Source organism: Somniosus microcephalus, unplaced genomic scaffold (genome assembly GCF_052327205.1).
Source record: "Somniosus microcephalus isolate GS21.2 unplaced genomic scaffold, FLI_Smic_1.0 unresolved_chr9, whole genome shotgun sequence".
In the NCBI taxonomy this organism is placed as follows: Eukaryota; Metazoa; Chordata; class Chondrichthyes; order Squaliformes; family Somniosidae; genus Somniosus; species Somniosus microcephalus.
This window is the reverse complement of record NW_028225187.1, coordinates 9,544,664-9,562,426: the sequence shown is the minus strand read 5'-3', so window position 1 is coordinate 9,562,426 and position 17,763 is coordinate 9,544,664. Positions and strand designations below refer to the sequence as shown.

Genomic DNA, 17,763 nt, shown 5'->3' with positions numbered 1-17,763 from the left:
TTGTTGCTTCATATGGCGTTCGGTCAAATTGAGGAAATTCGACACTACGAACGGGATTCAAATCGCCTTTTCTCTTGTGTGCTGCTTTTGTCCCTTTGTATGGCCGCGTGCCTCAGGGAATGTGGTTGGAGAATAAATCTTTGGCTGCATTGTTTTTCCTGCTGGTTGTCCATCCAGCTAAACATAGTTTTCTGTGGTGAAATGAATTCAGCAGACGCTACGAAGGAAGAACATATAAATTCTTTCATGGCTTGACTGGGCGGATTCTGAGAGGTTGTTTACCCTGGCTGTGGAGCCCGAACTAGGGGTCAAAGTTTCAGAATAAGGGGCCGGCCATTTAAGATTGAGATGAGGAGAAATTGCTTCATTGTAAGGGTTGTGTATCTTTGGAGTTTTCTAACGCAGAGGGCTGTGGTGGTTCAGTCGTTGAGTACATTCCTAACTGAGATGGATATGTACATTACGGAAATCAAGCTATATGGGGCAAGGTCGGTATCTTTCAGTTGAGGTAGAGGATCAGACATGATCTTATTGAATGGCGGAGCATGATCGAGGGCCGCATGGCCAAATCCTGCTCCTATTTCTTATGATCTAATGTAGCGATTTAGGCCGGCGGTGTTGAGAACTGTGGCTCATCTGCCTTAGTTCATTAAATAAGCATCGCAGTAGGAAGCAGCATCAACTGGAAGATGGCTGCGCGGAAGACGTGCATTCTCTTCAAAGGGTTGCAAAATAAAATATTTTCGACGGTTAAAATTGCTTTGACGGTTCCAAGAGCGTTAAATAACGTAGTATTCTCCTTTGGCTTAGGCCTCTCGTAATGTCATAATGGGGTGAAGTGCTTGTTATACTTTCTGCTTGAAACTTTGTTTGATTGTAGCTTTGAATCTCAGCAGAGGAACCGAAAGGCAGCAGTTCAAATTAAGTAAAAAGCGATCATTTGGGACGACGTCCTCGGTGCCGTAGTCGGCAAGATTCGAACCTGCACGGGGAAACCCCAATGGATTTCTAGTCCATCGCCTTAACCACTCGGCCACGACTACCCGGACAGTGGTTTGGACCCACGCAGCTTCTCATTTGCTTCGAAATCGGTGCCTCTGCTGTGAACACTCTGGCACATAATCACATGGGTTCATGTGGAATAATTCCAATTGCAAACATTTTGGTATCTGTGGCGCAATGGGCCAGCGCGTTCGGCTGTTAACTGAAAGGTTGGTGGTTCGAGCCCACCCAGAGACGTGAGTAACTTTTAATTTTTGCAAACACATCTATTGTTTAAAAATGGAGTCTTTGATTCCGTGAAATGAACAGTGGTGAGCATACTGCTGCTGCCTTCCTGTTTCCAATGGGAACAATCGCTTCATCGATCAGTCTTCTGCCAGGCAGCATGGATATTCTACATCCCTTATACCAATACTCCAAGTGCAGCGTTCTTGCATTAAAATCCAGCAGGAAAATCGGCCACAGTGGATATTCCATTCTGAAAATCCTTTTCTACACTTTCCTCAGGTTTACACATACATGGATTAGAATGGAAAGCTTGCAACTATTACAATTGCCAGAGAACTGCAGCTTCCTTGCATCGCCCTGCACCCTGATCACATGACAACAACCAACCAATCACATAGAGCGGCGCGAGAACACCCCCATTGAATGTGTCCAATCAGGGCCTGAGGATTGAACTGCTCTGTCACATGCAGTTCCAGTAAGTTGGAGGACTCAGCTGTGACCGGATGACTTGTTGCTGTCGCTAGCGCCGCGGCCGAGAAGCGAGCAGCCCCTGCAATCTCTTGTTTTCAGCCAAATGCTAGAGGTATGAATTTCTAATGACAAAATCTTTGACGCTAACTGATTTGGTTGCTGTATTTGAATGCGGTTTAGTGCCTCGCACGGGCCTTGTGATTTTCTTTTTGCGTGCGGTTTGCAGTGTGTGATCGCTTAACATTTTGCGACTGAAATTAAATGCAATATCTGATTCAAATTGTTGCTTCATATGGCGTTCGGTCAAATTGAGGAAATTCGACACTACGAACGGGATTCAAATCGCCTTTTCTCTTGTGTGCTGCTTTTGTCCCTTTGTATGGCCGCGTGCCTCAGGGAATGTGGTTGGAGAATAAATCTTTGGCTGCATTGTTTTTCCTGCTGGTTGTCCATCCAGCTAAACATAGTTTTCTGTGGTGAAATGAATTCAGCAGACGCTACGAAGGAAGAACATATAAATTCTTTCATGGCTTGACTGGGCGGATTCTGAGAGGTTGTTTACCCTGGCTGTGGAGCCCGAACTAGGGGTCAAAGTTTCAGAATAAGGGGCCGGCCATTTAAGATTGAGATGAGGAGAAATTGCTTCATTGTAAGGGTTGTGTATCTTTGGAGTTTTCTAACGCAGAGGGCTGTGGTGGTTCAGTCGTTGAGTACATTCCTAACTGAGATGGATATGTACATTACGGAAATCAAGGTATATGGGGCAAGGTCGGTAACTTTCAGTTGAGGTAGAGGATCAGCCATGATCTTATTGAATGGCGGAGCATGATCGAGGGCCGCATGGCCAAATCCTGCTCCTATTTCTTATGATCTAATGTAGCGATTTAGGTAGGCGGTGTTGAGAACTGTGGCTCGTCTGCCTTAGTTCATTAAATAAGCATCGCAGCAGGAAGCAGCATCAACTGGAAGATGGCTGCGCGGAAGACGTGCATTTTCTTCAATGGGTTGCAAAATAAAATATTTTCGACGGTTAAAATTGCTTTGACGGTTCCAAGAGCGTTAAATAACGTAGTATTCTCCTTTGGCTTAGGCCTCTCGTAATGTCATAATGGGGTGAAGTGCTTGTTATACTTTCTGCTTGAAACTTTGTTTGATTGTAGCTTTGAATCTCGGCAGAGGAACCGAAAGGCAGCAGTTCAAATTAAGTAAAAAGCGATCATTTGGGACGACGTCCTCGGTGCCGTAGTCGGCAGGATTCGAACCTGCGCAGGGAAACCCCAATGGATTTCTAGTCCATCGCCTTAACCACTCGGCCACGACTACCTTGACAGTGGTTTGGACCCACGCTGCTTCTCATTTGCTTCGAAATCGGTGCCTCTGCTGTGAACACTCTGGCACATAATCACATGGGTTCATGTGGAATAATTCCAATTGCAAACATTTTCGTGTCTGTCTCTGTGGCGCAATGGGCCAGCGCATTCGGCTGTCAACTGAAAGGTTGGTGGTTCGAGCCCACCCAGAGACGTGAGTAACTTTTAATCTTTACAAACTCCTCTATTGTTTAAAAATGGAGTCTTTGATTCCGTGAAATGAACAGTGGTGAGCATACTGCTGCTGCCTTCCTGTTTCCAATGGGAACAATCGCTTCATCGATCAGTCTTCTGCCAGGCAGCATGGATATTCTACATCCCTTATACCAATACTCCAAGTGCAGCGTTCTTGCATTAAAATCCAGCAGGAAAATCGGCCAGAGTGGATAATCCATTCTGAAAACCCTTTTCTACACTTTCCTCAGGTTTACACATACATGGATTAGAATGGAAAGCTTGCAACTATTACAATTGCCAGAGAACTGCAGCTTCCTTGCATCGCCCTGCACCCTGATCACATGACAACAACCAACCAATCACATAGAGCGGCGCGAGAACACCCCCATTGAATGTGTCCAATCAGGGCCTGAGGATTGAACTGCTCTGTCACATGCAGTTCCAGTAAGTTGGAGGACTCAGCTGTGACCGGATGACTTGTTGCTGTCGCTAGCGCCGCGGCCGAGAAGCGAGCAGCCCCTGCAATCTCGTGTTTTCAGCCAAATGCTAGAGGTATGAATTTCTAATGACAAAATCTTTGACGCTAACTGATTTGGTTGCTGTATTTGAATGCGGTTTAGTGCCTCGCACGGGCCTTGTGATTTTCTTTTTGCGTGCGGTTTGCAGTGTGTGATCGCTTAACATTTTGCGACTGAAATTAAATGCAATATCTGATTCAAATTGTTGCTTCATATGGCGTTCGGTCAAATTGAGGAAATTCGACACTACGAACGGCATTCAAATCGCCTTTTCTCTTGTGTGCTGCTTTTGTCCCTTTGTATGGCCGCGTGCCTCAGGGAATGTGGTTGGAGAATAAACCTTTGGCTGCATTGTTTTTCCTGCTGGTTGTCCATCCAGCTAAACATAGTTTTCTGTGGTGAAATCAATTCAGCAGACGCTACGAAGGAAGAACATATAAATTCTTTCATGGCTTGACTGGGCGGATTCTGAGAGGTTGTTTACCCTGGATGTGGAGCCCGAACTAGGGGTCAAACTTTCAGAATAAGGGGCCGGCCATTTAAGATTGAGATGAGGAGAAATTGCTTCATTGTAAGGGTTGTGTATCTTTGGAGTTTTCTAACGCAGAGGGCTGTGGTGGTTCAGTCGTTGAGTACATTCCTAACTGAGATGGATATGTACATTACGGAAATCAAGGTATATGGGGCAAGGTCGGTAACTTTCAGTTGAGGTAGAGGATCAGCCATGATCTTATTGAATGGCGGAGCATGATCGAGGGCCGCATGGCCAAATCCTGCTCCTATTTCTTATGATCTAATGTAGCGATTTAGGCCGGCGGTGTTGAGAACTGTGGCTCATCTGCCTTAGTTCATTAAATAAGCATCACAGCAGGAAGCAGCATCAACTGGAAGATGGCTGCGCGGAAGACGTGCATTTTCTTCAATGGGTTGCAAAATAAAATATTTTCGACGGTTAAAATTGCTTTGACGGTTCCAAGAGCGTTAAATAACGTAGTATTCTCCTTTGGCTTAGGCCTCTCGTAATGTCATAATGGGGTGAAGTGCTTGTTATACTTTCTGCTTGAAACTTTGTTTGATTGTAGCTTTGAATCTCGGCAGAGGAACCGAAAGGCAGCAGTTCAAATTAAGTAAAAAGCGATCATTTGGGACGACGTCCTCGGTGCCGTAGTCGGCAGGACTTCGAAACTGCGCGGGGAAACCCCAATGGATTTCTAGTCCATCGCCTTAACCACTCGGCCACGACTACCTTGACAGTGGTTTGGACCCACGCTGCTTCTCATTTGCTTCGAAATCGGTGCCTCTGCTGTGAACACTCTGGCACATAATCACATGGGTTCATGTGGAATAATTCCAATTGCAAACATTTTCGTGTCTGTCTCTGTGGCGCAATGGGCCAGCGCGTTCGGCTGTTAACTGAAAGGTTGGTGGTTCGAGCCCACCCAGAGACGTGAGTAACTTTTAATCTTTGCAAACTCATCTATTGTTTAAAAATGGAGTCTTTGATTCCGTGAAATGAACAGTGGTGAGCATACTGCTGCTGCCTTCCTGTTTCCAATGGGAACAATCGCTTCATCGATCAGTCTTCTGCCAGGCAGCATGGATATTCTACATCCCTTATACCAATACTCCAAGTGCAGCGTTCTTGCATTAAAATCCAGCAGGAAAATCGGCCAGAGTGGATAATCCATTCTGAAAACCCTTTTCTACACTTTCCTCAGGTTTACACATACATGGATTAGAATGGAAAGCTTGCAACTATTACAATTGCCAGAGAACTGCAGCTTCCTTGCATCGCCCTGCACCCTGATCACATGACAACAACCAACCAATCACATAGAGCGGCGCAAGAACACCCCCATTGAATGTGTCCAATCAGGGCCTGAGGATTGAACTGCTCTGTCACATGCAGTTCCAGTAAGTTGGAGGACTCAGCTGTGACCGGATGACTTGTTGCTGTCGCTAGCGCCGCGGCCGAGAAGCGAGCAGCCCCTGCAATCTCTTGTTTTCAGCCAAATGCTAGAGGTATGAATTTCTAATGACAAAATCTTTGACGCTAACTGATTTGGTTGCTGTATTTGAATGCGGTTTAGTGCCTCGCACGGGCCTTGTGATTTTCTTTTTGCGTGCGGTTTGCAGTGTGTGATCGCTTAACATTTTGCGACTGAAATTAAATGCAATATCTGATTCAAATTGTTGCTTCATATGGCGTTCGGTCAAATTGAGGAAATTCGACACTACGAACGGCATTCAAATCGCCTTTTCTCTTGTGTGCTGCTTTTGTCCCTTTGTATGGCCGCGTGCCTCAGGGAATGTGGTTGGAGAATAAACCTTTGGCTGCATTGTTTTTCCTGCTGGTTGTCCATCCAGCTAAACATAGTTTTCTGTGGTGAAATCAATTCAGCAGACGCTACGAAGGAAGAACATATAAATTCTTTCATGGCTTGACTGGGCGGATTCTGAGAGGTTGTTTACCCTGGATGTGGAGCCCGAACTAGGGGTCAAACTTTCAGAATAAGGGGCCGGCCATTTAAGATTGAGATGAGGAGAAATTGCTTCATTGTAAGGGTTGTGTATCTTTGGAGTTTTCTAACGCAGAGGGCTGTGGTGGTTCAGTCGTTGAGTACATTCCTAACTGAGATGGATATGTACATTACGGAAATCAAGGTATATGGGGCAAGGTCGGTAACTTTCAGTTGAGGTAGAGGATCAGCCATGATCTTATTGAATGGCGGAGCATGATCGAGGGCCGCATGGCCAAATCCTGCTCCTATTTCTTATGATCTAATGTAGCGATTTAGGCCGGCGGTGTTGAGAACTGTGGCTCGTCTGCCTTAGTTCATTAAATAAGCATCGCAGCAGGAAGCAGCATCAACTGGAAGATGGCTGCACGGAAGACGTGCATTTTCTTCAATGGGTTGCAAAATAAAATATTTTCGACGGTTAAAATTGCTTTGACGGTTCCAAGAGCGTTAAATAACGTAGTATTCTCCTTTGGCTTAGGCCTCTCGTAATGTCATAATGGGGTGAAGTGCTTGTTATACTTTCTGCTTGAAACTTTGTTTGATTGTAGCTTTGAATCTCGGCAGAGGAACCGAAAGGCAACAGTTCAAATTAAGTAAAAAGCGATCATTTGGGACGACGTCCTCGGTGCCGTAGTCGGCAGGACTTCGAAACTGCGCGGGGAAACCCCAATGGATTTCTAGTCCATCGCCTTAACCACTCGGCCACGACTACCTTGACAGTGGTTTGGACCCACGCTGCTTCTCATTTGCTTCGAAATCGGTGCCTCTGCTGTGAACACTCTGGCACATAATCACATGGGTTCATGTGGAATAATTCCAATTGCAAACATTTTCGTGTCTGTCTCTGTGGCGCAATGGGCCAGCGTGTTCGGCTGTTAACTGAAAGGTTGGTGGTTCGAGCCCACCCAGAGACGTGAGTAACTTTTAATCTTTGCAAACTCATCTATTGTTTAAAAATGGAGTCTTTGATTCCGTGAAATGAACAGTGGTGAGCATACTGCTGCTGCCTTCCTGTTTCCAATGGGAACAATCGCTTCATCGATCAGTCTTCTGCCAGGCAGCATGGATATTCTACATCCCTTATACCAATACTCCAAGTGCAGCGTTCTTGCATTAAAATCCAGCAGGAAAATCGGCCAGAGTGGATAATCCATTCTGAAAACCCTTTTCTACACTTTCCTCAGGTTTACACATACATGGATTAGAATGGAAAGCTTGCAACTATTACAATTGCCAGAGAACTGCAGCTTCCTTGCATCGCCCTGCACCCTGATCACATGACAACAACCAACCAATCACATAGAGCGGCGCGAGAACACCCCCATTGAATGTGTCCAATCAGGGCCTGAGGATTGAACTGCTCTGTCACATGCAGTTCCAGTAAGTTGGAGGACTCAGCTGTGACCGGATGACTTGTTGCTGTCGCTAGCGCCGCGGCCGAGAAGCGAGCAGCCCCTGCAATCTCTTGTTTTCAGCCAAATGCTAGAGGTATGAATTTCTAATGACAAAATCTTTGACGCTAACTGATTTGGTTGCTGTATTTGAATGCGGTTTAGTGCCTCGCACGGGCCTTGTGATTTTCTTTTTGCGTGCGGTTTGCAGTGTGTGATCGCTTAACATTTTGCGACTGAAATTAAATGCAATATCTGATTCAAATTGTTGCTTCATATGGCGTTCGGTCAAATTGAGGAAATTCGACACTACGAACGGCATTCAAATCGCCTTTTCTCTTGTGTGCTGCTTTTGTCCCTTTGTATGGCCGCGTGCCTCAGGGAATGTGGTTGGAGAATAAACCTTTGGCTGCATTGTTTTTCCTGCTGGTTGTCCATCCAGCTAAACATAGTTTTCTGTGGTGAAATCAATTCAGCAGACGCTACGAAGGAAGAACATATAAATTCTTTCATGGCTTGACTGGGCGGATTCTGAGAGGTTGTTTACCCTGGATGTGGAGCCCGAACTAGGGGTCAAACTTTCAGAATAAGGGGCCGGCCATTTAAGATTGAGATGAGGAGAAATTGCTTCATTGTAAGTGTTGTGTATCTTTGGAGTTTTCTAACGCAGAGGGATGTGGTGGTTCAGTCGTTGAGTACATTCCTAACTGGGATGGATATGTACATTACGGAAATCAAGGTATATGGGGCAAGGTCGGTAATTTTCAGTTGAGGTAGAGGATCAGCCATGATCTTATTGAATGGCGGAGCATGATCGAGGGCCGCATGGCCAAATCCTGCTCCTATTTCTTATGATCTAATGCACCGATTTAGGCCGGCGGTGTTGAGAACTGTGGCTCGTCTGCCTTAGTTCATTAAATAAGCATCGCAGTAGGAAGCAGCATCAACTGGAAGATGGCTGCGCGGAAGACGTGCGTTTTCTTCAATGGGTTGCAAAATAAAATATTTTCGACGGTTAAAATTGCTTTGACGGTTTCAAGAGCGTTAAATAACGTAGTATTCTCCTTTGGCTTAGGCCTCTCGTAATGTCATAATGGGGTGAAGTGCTTGTTATACTTTCTGCTTGAAACTTTGTTTGATTGTAGCTTTGAATGTCGGCAGAGGAACCGAAAGGCAACAGTTCAAATTAAGTAAAAAGCGATCATTTGGAACGACGTCCTCCGTGCCGTAGTCGGCAGGATTCGAACCTGCACGGTGAAACCCCAATGGATTTCTAGTCCATCGCCTTAACCACTCGGCCACGACTACCCTGACAGTGGTTTGGACCCACGCAGCTTCTCATTTGCTTCGAAATCGGTGCCTCTGCTGTGAACACTCTGGCACATAATCACATGGGTTCATGTGGAATAATTCCAATTGCAAACATTTTCGTGTCTGTCTCTGTGGCGCAATGGGCCAACGCGTTCGGCTGTTAACTGAAAGGTTGGTGGTTCAAGCCCACCCAGAGACGTGAGTAACTTTTAATTTTTGCAAACTCATCTCTTGTTTAAAAATGGAGTCTTTGATTCCGTGAAATGAACAGTGGTGAGCATACTGCTGCTGCCTTCCTGTTTCCAATGGGAACAATCGCTTCATCGATCAGTCTTCTGCCAGGAAGCATGGATATTCTACATCCCTTATACCAATACTCCAAGTGCAGCGTTCTTGCATTAAAATCCAGCAGGAAAATCGGCCACAGTGGATAATCCATTCTGAAAACCATTTTCTACACTTTCCTCAGGTTTACACATACATGGATTAGAATGGAAAGCTTGCAACTATTACAATTGCCAGTGAACTGCAGCTTCCTTGCATCGCTCTGCACCCTGATCACATGACAACAACCAACCAATCACATAGAGCGGCGCGAGAACACCCCCATTGAATGTGTCCAATCAGGGCCTGAGGATTGAACTGCTCTGTCACATGCAGTTCCAGTACGTTGGAGGACTCAGCTGTGAGCGGATGACTTGTTGCTGTCGCTAGCGCCGCGGCCGGGAAGCGAGCAGCCCCTGCAATCTCTTGTTTTCAGCCAAATGCTAGATGTATGAATTTCTAATGACAAAATCTTTGACGCTAACTGATTTGGTAGCTGTATTTGAATGCGGTTTAGTGGCTCGCACGGGCCTTGTGATTTTCTTTTTGCGTACGGTTTGCAGTGTGTGATCGCTTTACAATTTGCGACTGAAATTAAATGCAATATCTGATTCAAATTGTTGCTTCATATGGCGTTCGGTCAAATTGAGGAAATTCGACACTACGAACGGCATTCAAATCGCCTTTTCTCTTGTGTGCTGCTTTTGTCCCTTTGTATGGCCGCGTGCCTCAGGGAATGTGGTTGGAGAATAAACCTTTGGCTGCATTGTTTTTCCTGCTGGTTGTCCATCCAGCTAAACATAGTTTTCTGTGGTGAAATCAATTCAGCAGACGCTACGAAGGAAGAACATATAAATTCTTTCATGGCTTGACTGGGCGGATTCTGAGAGGTTGTTTACCCTGGATGTGAAGCCCGAACTAGGGGTCAAACTTTCAGAATAAGGGGCCGGCCATTTAAGATTGAGATGAGGAGAAATTGCTTCATTGTAAGGGTTGTGTATCTTTGGAGTTTTCTGACGCAGAGGGATGTGGTGGTTCAGTCGTTGAGTACATTCCTAACTGAGATGGATATGTACATTACGGAAATCAAGGTATATGGGGCAAGGTCGGTAATTTTCAGTTGAGGTATAGGATCAGCCATGATCTTATTGAATGGCGGAGCATGATCGAGGGCCGCATGGCCAAATCCTGCTCCTATTTCTTATGATCTAATGCACCGATTTAGGCCGGCGGTGTTGAGAACTGTGGCTCGTCTGCCTTAGTTCATTAAATAAGCATCGCAGTAGGAAGCAGCATCAACTGGAAGATGGCTGCGTGGAAGACGTGCGTTTTCATCAATGGGTTGCAAAATAAAATATTTTCGACGGTTAAAATTGCTTTGACGGTTTCAAGAGCGTTAAATAACGTAGTATTCTCCTTTGGCTTAGGCCTCTCGTAATGTCATAATGGGGTGAAGTGCTTGTTATACTTTCTGCTTGAAACTTTGTTTGATTGTAGCTTTGAATCTCGGCAGAGGAACCGAAAGGCAGCAGTTCAAATTAAGTAAAAACCGATCATTTGGGACGACGTCCTCGGTGCCGTAGTCGGCAGGATTCGAACCTGCGCGGGGAAACCCCAATGGATTTCTAGTCCATCGCCTTAACCACTCGGCCACGACTACCCTGACAGTGGCTTGGACCCACGCAGCTTCTCATTTGCTTCGAAATCGGTGCCTCTGCTGTGAACACTCTGGCACATAATCACATGGGTTCATGTGGAATAATTCCAATTGCAAACATTTTCGTGTCTGTCTCTGTGGCGCAATGGGCCAACGCGTTCGGCTGTTAACTGAAAGGTTGGTGGTTCGAGCCCACCCAGAGACGTGAGTAACTTTTAATTTTTGCAAACTCATCTATTGTTTAAAAATGGAGTCTTTGATTCCGTGAAATGAACAGTGGTGAGCATACTGCTGCTGCCTTCCTGTTTCCAATGGGAACAATCGCTTCATCGATCATTCTTCTGCCAGGCAGCATGGATATTCTACATCCCTTATACCAATACTCCAAGTGCAGCGTTCTTGCATTAAAATCCAGCAGGAAAATCGGCCGCAGTGGATAATCCATTCTGAAAACCCTTTTCTACACTTTCCTCAGGTTTACACATACATGGATTAGAATGGAAAGCTTGCAACTATTACAATTGTCAGAGAACTGTAGGTTCCTTGCATCGCTCTGCACCCTGATCACATGACAACAACCAACCAATCACATAGAGCGGCGCGAGAACAACCCCATTGAATGTGTCCAATCAGGGCCTGAGGATTGAACTGCTCTGTCACATGCAGTTCCAGTACATTGGAGGACTCAGCTGTGAGCGGAAGACTTGTTGCTGTCGCTAGCGCCGCGGCCGGGAAGCGAGCAGCCCCTGCAATCTCTTGTTTTCAGCCAAATGCTTGATGTATGAATTTCTAATGACAAAATCTTTGACGCTAACTGATTTGGTAGCTGTATTTGAATGCGGTTTAGTGGCTCGCACGGGCCTTGTGATTTTCTTTTTGCGTACGGTTTGCAGTGTGTGATCGATTTACAATTTGCGACTGAAATTAAATGCAATATCTGATTCAAATTGTTGCTTCATATGGCGTTCGGTCAAATTGAGGAAATTCGACACTACGAACGGCATTCAAATCGTCTTTCCTCTTGTGTGCTGCTTTTGTCCCTTTGTATGGCCGCGTGCCTCAGGGAATGTGGTTGGAGAATAAATCTTTGGCTGCATTGTTTTTCCTGCTGGTTGTCCATCCAGCTAAACATAGTTTTCTGTGGTGAAATGAATTCAGCAGACGCTAAGAAGGAAGAACATATAAATTCTTTCATGGCTTGACTGGGCGGATTCTGAGAGGTTGTTTACCCTGGCTGTGGAGCCCGAACTAGGGGTCAAAGTTTCAGAATAAGGGGCCGGCCATTTAAGATTGAGATGAGGAGAAATTGCTTCATTGTAAGGGTTTTGTATCTTTGGAGTTTTCTAACGCAGAGGGCTGTGGTGGTTCAGTCGTTGAGTACATTCCTAACTGAGATGGATATGTACATTACGGAAATCAAGGTATATGGGGCAACGTCGGTAACTTTCAGTTGAGGTGGAGGATCAGCCATGATCTTATTGAATGGCAGAGCATGATCGAGGGCCGCATGGCCAAATCCTGCTCCTATTTCTTATGATCTAATGTAGCGATTTAGGCCGGCGGTGTTGAGAACTGTGGCTCGTCTGCCTTAGTTCATTAAATAAGCATCGCAGTAGGAAGCAGCATCAACTGGAAGATGGCTGCGCGGAAGACGTGCATTTTCTTCAATGGGTTGCAAAATAAAATATTTTCGACGGTTAAAATTGCTTTGACGGTTCCAAGAGCGTTAAATAACGTAGTATTCTCCTTTGGCTTAGGCCTCTCGTAATGTCATAATGGGGTGAAGTGCTTGTTATACTTTCTGCTTGAAACTTTGTTTGATTGTAGCTTTGAATCTCGGCAGAGGAACCGAAAGGCAGCAGTTCAAATTAAGTAAAAAGCGATCATTTGGGACGACGTCCTCGGTGCCGTAGTCGGCAGGATTCGAACCTGCGCGGGGAAACCCCAATGGATTTCTAGTCCATCGCCTTAACCACTCGGCCACGACTACCCTGACAGTGGTTTGGACCCACGCAGCTTCTCATTTGCTTCGAAATCGGTGCCTCTGCTGTGAACACTCTGGCACATAATCACATGGGTTCATGTGGAATAATTCCAATTGCAAACATTTTCGTGTCTGTCTCTGTGGCGCAATGGGCCAGCGCGTTCGGCTGTTAACTGAAAGGTTGGTGGTTCGAGCCCACCCAGAGACGTGAGTAACTTTTAATTTTTGCAAACTCATCTATTGTTTAAAAATGGAGTCTTTGATTCCGTGAAATGAACAGTGGTGAGCATACTGCTGCTGCCTTCCTGTTTCCAATGGGAACAATCGCTTCATCGATCAGTCTTCTGCCAGGCAGCATGGATATTCTACATCCCTTATACCAATACTCCAAGTGCAGCGTTCTTGCATTAAAATCCAGCAGGAAAATCGGCCACAGTGGATAATCCATTCTGAAAACCCTTTTCTACACTTTCCTCAGGTTTACACATACATGGATTAGAATGGAAAGCTTGCAACTATTACAATTGCCAGAGAACTGCAGCTTCCTTGCATCGCTCTGCACCCTGATCACATGACAACAACCAACCAATCACATAGAGCGGCGCGAGAACACCCCCATTGAATGTGTCCAATCAGGGCCTGAGGATTGAACTGCTCTGTCACATGCAGTTCCAGTACGTTGGAGGACTCAGCTGTGAGCGGATGACTTGTTGCTGTCGCTAGCGCCGCGGCCGGGAAGCGAGCAGCCCCTGCAATCTCTTGTTTTCAGCCAAATGCTTGATGTATGAATTTCTAATGACAAAATCTTTGACGCTAACTGATTTGGTAGCTGTATTTGAATGCGGTTTAGTGGCTCGCACGGGCCTTGTGATTTTCTTTTTGCGTACGGTTTGCAGTGTGTGATCGATTTACAATTTGCGACTGAAATTAAATGCAATATCTGATTCAAATTGTTGCTTCATATGGCGTTCGGTCAAATTGAGGAAATTCGACACTACGAACGGCATTCAAATCGTCTTTCCTCTTGTGTGCTGCTTTTGTCCCTTTGTATGGCCGCGTGCCTCAGGGAATGTGGTTGGAGAATAAATCTTTGGCTGCATTGTTTTTCCTGCTGGTTGTCCATCCAGCTAAACATAGTTTTCTGTGGTGAAATGAATTCAGCAGACGCTAAGAAGGAAGAACATATAAATTCTTTCATGGCTTGACTGGGCGGATTCTGAGAGGTTGTTTACCCTGGCTGTGGAGCCCGAACTAGGGGTCAAAGTTTCAGAATAAGGGGCCGGCCATTTAAGATTGAGATGAGGAGAAATTGCTTCATTGTAAGGGTTTTGTATCTTTGGAGTTTTCTAACGCAGAGGGCTGTGGTGGTTCAGTCGTTGAGTACATTCCTAACTGAGATGGATATGTACATTACGGAAATCAAGGTATATGGGGCAAGGTCGGTAACTTTCAGTTGAGGTAGAGGATCAGCCATGATCTTATTGAATGGCAGAGCATGATCGAGGGCCGCATGGCCAAATCCTGCTCCTATTTCTTATGATCTAATGTAGCGATTTAGGCCGGCGGTGTTGAGAACTGTGGCTCGTCTGCCTTAGTTCATTAAATAAGCATCGCAGTAGGAAGCAGCATCAACTGGAAGATGGCTGCGCGGAAGACGTGCATTTTCTTCAATGGGTTGCAAAATAAAATATTTTCGACGGTTAAAATTGCTTTGACGGTTCCAAGAGCGTTAAATAACGTAGTATTCTCCTTTGGCTTAGGCCTCTCGTAATGTCATAATGGGGTGAAGTGCTTGTTATACTTTCTGCTTGAAACTTTGTTTGATTGTAGCTTTGAATCTCGGCACAGGAACCGAAAGGCAGCAGTTCAAATTAAGTAAAAAGCGATCATTTGGGACGACGTCCTCGGTGCCGTAGTCGGCAGGATTCGAACCTGCGCGGGGAAACCCCAATGGATTTCTAGTCCATCGCCTTAACCACTCGGCCACGACTACCCTGACAGTGGTTTGGACCCACGCAGCTTCTCATTTGCTTCGAAATCGGTGCCTCTGCTGTGAACACTCTGGCACATAATCACATGGGTTCATGTGGAATAATTCCAATTGCAAACATTTTCGTGTCTGTCTCTGTGGCGCAATGGGCCAGCGCGTTCGGCTGTTAACTGAAAGGTTGGTGGTTCGAGCCCACCCAGAGACGTGAGTAACTTTTACTTTTTGCAAACTCATCTATTGTTTAAAAATGGAGTCTTTGATTCCGTGAAATGAACAGTGGTGAGCATACTGCTGCTGCCTTCCTGTTTCCAATGGGAACAATCGCTTCATCGATCAGTCTTCTGCCAGGCAGCATGGATATTCTACATCCCTTATACCAATACTCCAAGTGCAGCGTTCTTGCATTAAAATCCAGCAGGAAAATCGGCCACAGTGGATAATCCATTCTGAAAACCCTTTTCTACACTTTCCTCAGGTTTACACATACATGGATTAGAATGGAAAGCTTGCAACTATTACAATTGCCAGAGAACTGCAGCTTCCTTGCATCGCCCTGCACCCTGATCACATGACAACAACCAACCAATCACATAGAGCGGCGCGAGAACACCCCCATTGAATGTGTCCAATCAGGGCCTGAGGATTGAACTGCTCTGTCACATGCAGTTCCAGTAAGTTGGAGGACTCAGCTGTGACCGGATGACTTGTTGCTGTCGCTAGCGCCGCGGCCGAGAAGCGAGCAGCCCCTGCAATCTCTTGTTTTCAGCCAAATGCTAGAGGTATGAATTTCTAATGACAAAATCTTTGACGCTAACTGATTTGGTTGCTGTATTTGAATGCGGTTTAGTGCCTCGCACGGGCCTTGTGATTTTCTTTTTGCGTGCGGTTTGCAGTGTGTGATCGCTTAACATTTTGCGACTGAAATTAAATGCAATATCTGATTCAAATTGCTGCTTCATATGGCGTTCGGTCAAATTGAGGAAATTCGACACTACGAACGGGATTCAAATCGCCTTTTCTCTTGTGTGCTGCTTTTGTCCCTTTTTATGGCCGCGTGCCTCAGGGAATGTGGTTGGAGAATAAATCTTTGGCTGCATTGTTTTTCCTGCTGGTTGTCCATCCAGCTAAACATAGTTTTCTGTGGTGAAATGAATTCAGCAGATGCTACGAAGGAAGAACATATAAATTCTTTCATGGCTTGACTGGGCGGATTCTGAGAGGTTGTTTACCCTGGCTGTGGAGCCCGAACTAGGGGTCAAAGTTTCAGAATAAGGGGCCGGCCATTTAAGATTGAGATGAGGAGAAATTGCTTCATTGTAAGGGTTGTGTATCTTTGGAGTTTTCTAACGCAGAGGGCTGTGGTGGTTCAGTCGTTGAGTACATTCCTAACTGAGATGGATATGTACATTACGGAAATCAAGGTATATGGGGCAAGGTCGGTAACTTTCAGTTGAGGTAGAGGATCAGCCATGATCTTATTGAATGGCGGAGCATGATCGAGGGCCGCATGGCCAAATCCTGCTCCTATTTCTTATGATCTTATGTAGCAATTTAAGCCGGCGGTGTTGAGAACTGTGGCTCGTCTGCCTTAGTTCATTAAATAAGCATCGCAGTAGGAAGCAGCATCAACTGGAAGATGGCTGCGCGGAAGACGTGCATTTTCTTCAATGGGTTGCAAAATAAAATATTTTCGACGGTTAAAATTGCTTTGACGGTTCCAAGAGCATTAAATAACGTAGTATTCTCCTTTGGCTTAGGCCTCTCGTAATGTCATAATGGGGTGAAGTGCTTGTTATACTTTCTGCTTGAAACTTTGTTTGTTTGTAGCTTTGAATCTCGGCAGAGGAACCGAAAGGCAGCAGTTCAAATTAAGTAAAAAGCGATCATTTGGGACGACGTCCTTGGTGCCGTAGTCGGCAGGATTCGAACCTGCGCGGGGATACCCCAATGGATTTCTAGTCCATCGCCTTAACCACTCGGCCACGACTACCCGAACAGTGGTTTGGACCCACGCAGCTTCTCATTTGCTTCGAAATCGGTGCCTCTGCTGTGAACACTCTGGCACATAATCACATGGGTTCATGTGGAATAATTCCAATTGCAAACATTTTCATGTCTGTCTCTGTGGCGCAATGGGCCAGCGCGTTCGGCTGTTAACTGAAAGATTGGTGGTTCGAGCCCACCCAGAGACGTGAGTAACTTTTACTTTTTGCAAACTCATCTATTGTTTAAAAATGGAGTCTTTGATTCCGTGAAATGAACAGTGGTGAGCATACTGCTGCTGCCTTCCTGTTTCCAATGGGAACAATCGCTTCATCGATCAGTCTTCTGCCAGGCAGCATGGATATTCTACATCCCTTATACCAATACTCCAAGTGCAGCGTTCTTGCATTAAAATCCAGCAGGAAAATCGGCCACAGTGGATAATCCATTCTGAAAACCCTTTTCTACACTTTCCTCAGGTTTACACATACATGGATTAGAATGGAAAGCTTGCAACTATTACAATTGCCAGAGAACTGCAGCTTCCTTGCATCGCCCTGCACCCTGATCACATGACAACAACCAACCAATCACATAGAGCGGCGCGAGAACACCCCCATTGAATGTGTCCAATCAGGGCCTGAGGATTGAACTGCTCTGTCACGTGCAGTTCCAGTAAGTTGGAGGACTCAGCTGTGACCGGATGACTTGTTGCTGTCGCTAGCGCCGCGGCCGAGAAGCGAGCAGCCCCTGCAATCTCTTGTCACACCAAATGCGAGAGGTATGAATTTCTAATGACAAAATCTTTGACGCTAACTGATTTGGTTGCTGTATT

The 17,763-nt window shown here is 45.6% G+C and overlaps 15 non-coding genes across 15 annotated transcripts; 8 read left to right on the top strand and 7 right to left on the bottom strand.

The window, feature by feature from the left end:
• Nucleotides 1-961: 961 nt before the first annotated feature.
• trnas-aga (transfer RNA serine (anticodon AGA)) lies at nt 962-1,043 on the bottom strand. Its single transcript has one exon. It is a non-coding gene; the product is annotated as a tRNA-Ser (tRNA).
• A 1,899-nt stretch (nt 1,044-2,942) lies between these two features.
• Nucleotides 2,943-3,024, bottom strand: trnas-aga (transfer RNA serine (anticodon AGA)). The gene has a single exon. It is a non-coding gene; the product is annotated as a tRNA-Ser (tRNA).
• A 128-nt stretch (nt 3,025-3,152) lies between these two features.
• Nucleotides 3,153-3,226, top strand: trnad-guc (transfer RNA aspartic acid (anticodon GUC)). The gene has a single exon. It is a non-coding gene; the product is annotated as a tRNA-Asp (tRNA).
• Nucleotides 3,227-5,140: 1,914 nt separating this feature from the next.
• trnan-guu (transfer RNA asparagine (anticodon GUU)) lies at nt 5,141-5,214 on the top strand. Its single transcript has one exon. It is a non-coding gene; the product is annotated as a tRNA-Asn (tRNA).
• A 1,914-nt stretch (nt 5,215-7,128) lies between these two features.
• Nucleotides 7,129-7,202, top strand: trnan-guu (transfer RNA asparagine (anticodon GUU)). Its single transcript has one exon. It is a non-coding gene; the product is annotated as a tRNA-Asn (tRNA).
• Nucleotides 7,203-8,905: 1,703 nt separating this feature from the next.
• trnas-aga (transfer RNA serine (anticodon AGA)) lies at nt 8,906-8,987 on the bottom strand. The gene has a single exon. It is a non-coding gene; the product is annotated as a tRNA-Ser (tRNA).
• A 128-nt stretch (nt 8,988-9,115) lies between these two features.
• trnan-guu (transfer RNA asparagine (anticodon GUU)) lies at nt 9,116-9,189 on the top strand. The gene has a single exon. It is a non-coding gene; the product is annotated as a tRNA-Asn (tRNA).
• Nucleotides 9,190-10,892: 1,703 nt separating this feature from the next.
• trnas-aga (transfer RNA serine (anticodon AGA)) lies at nt 10,893-10,974 on the bottom strand. Its single transcript has one exon. It is a non-coding gene; the product is annotated as a tRNA-Ser (tRNA).
• A 128-nt stretch (nt 10,975-11,102) lies between these two features.
• On the top strand, nt 11,103-11,176 carry trnan-guu (transfer RNA asparagine (anticodon GUU)). Its single transcript has one exon. It is a non-coding gene; the product is annotated as a tRNA-Asn (tRNA).
• A 1,703-nt stretch (nt 11,177-12,879) lies between these two features.
• trnas-aga (transfer RNA serine (anticodon AGA)) lies at nt 12,880-12,961 on the bottom strand. The gene has a single exon. It is a non-coding gene; the product is annotated as a tRNA-Ser (tRNA).
• A 128-nt stretch (nt 12,962-13,089) lies between these two features.
• On the top strand, nt 13,090-13,163 carry trnan-guu (transfer RNA asparagine (anticodon GUU)). The gene has a single exon. It is a non-coding gene; the product is annotated as a tRNA-Asn (tRNA).
• A 1,703-nt stretch (nt 13,164-14,866) lies between these two features.
• On the bottom strand, nt 14,867-14,948 carry trnas-aga (transfer RNA serine (anticodon AGA)). The gene has a single exon. It is a non-coding gene; the product is annotated as a tRNA-Ser (tRNA).
• Nucleotides 14,949-15,076: 128 nt separating this feature from the next.
• trnan-guu (transfer RNA asparagine (anticodon GUU)) lies at nt 15,077-15,150 on the top strand. The gene has a single exon. It is a non-coding gene; the product is annotated as a tRNA-Asn (tRNA).
• Nucleotides 15,151-16,853: 1,703 nt separating this feature from the next.
• Nucleotides 16,854-16,935, bottom strand: trnas-aga (transfer RNA serine (anticodon AGA)). Its single transcript has one exon. It is a non-coding gene; the product is annotated as a tRNA-Ser (tRNA).
• A 128-nt stretch (nt 16,936-17,063) lies between these two features.
• On the top strand, nt 17,064-17,137 carry trnan-guu (transfer RNA asparagine (anticodon GUU)). The gene has a single exon. It is a non-coding gene; the product is annotated as a tRNA-Asn (tRNA).
• The last annotated feature ends 626 nt before the right edge of the window (nt 17,138-17,763 follow it).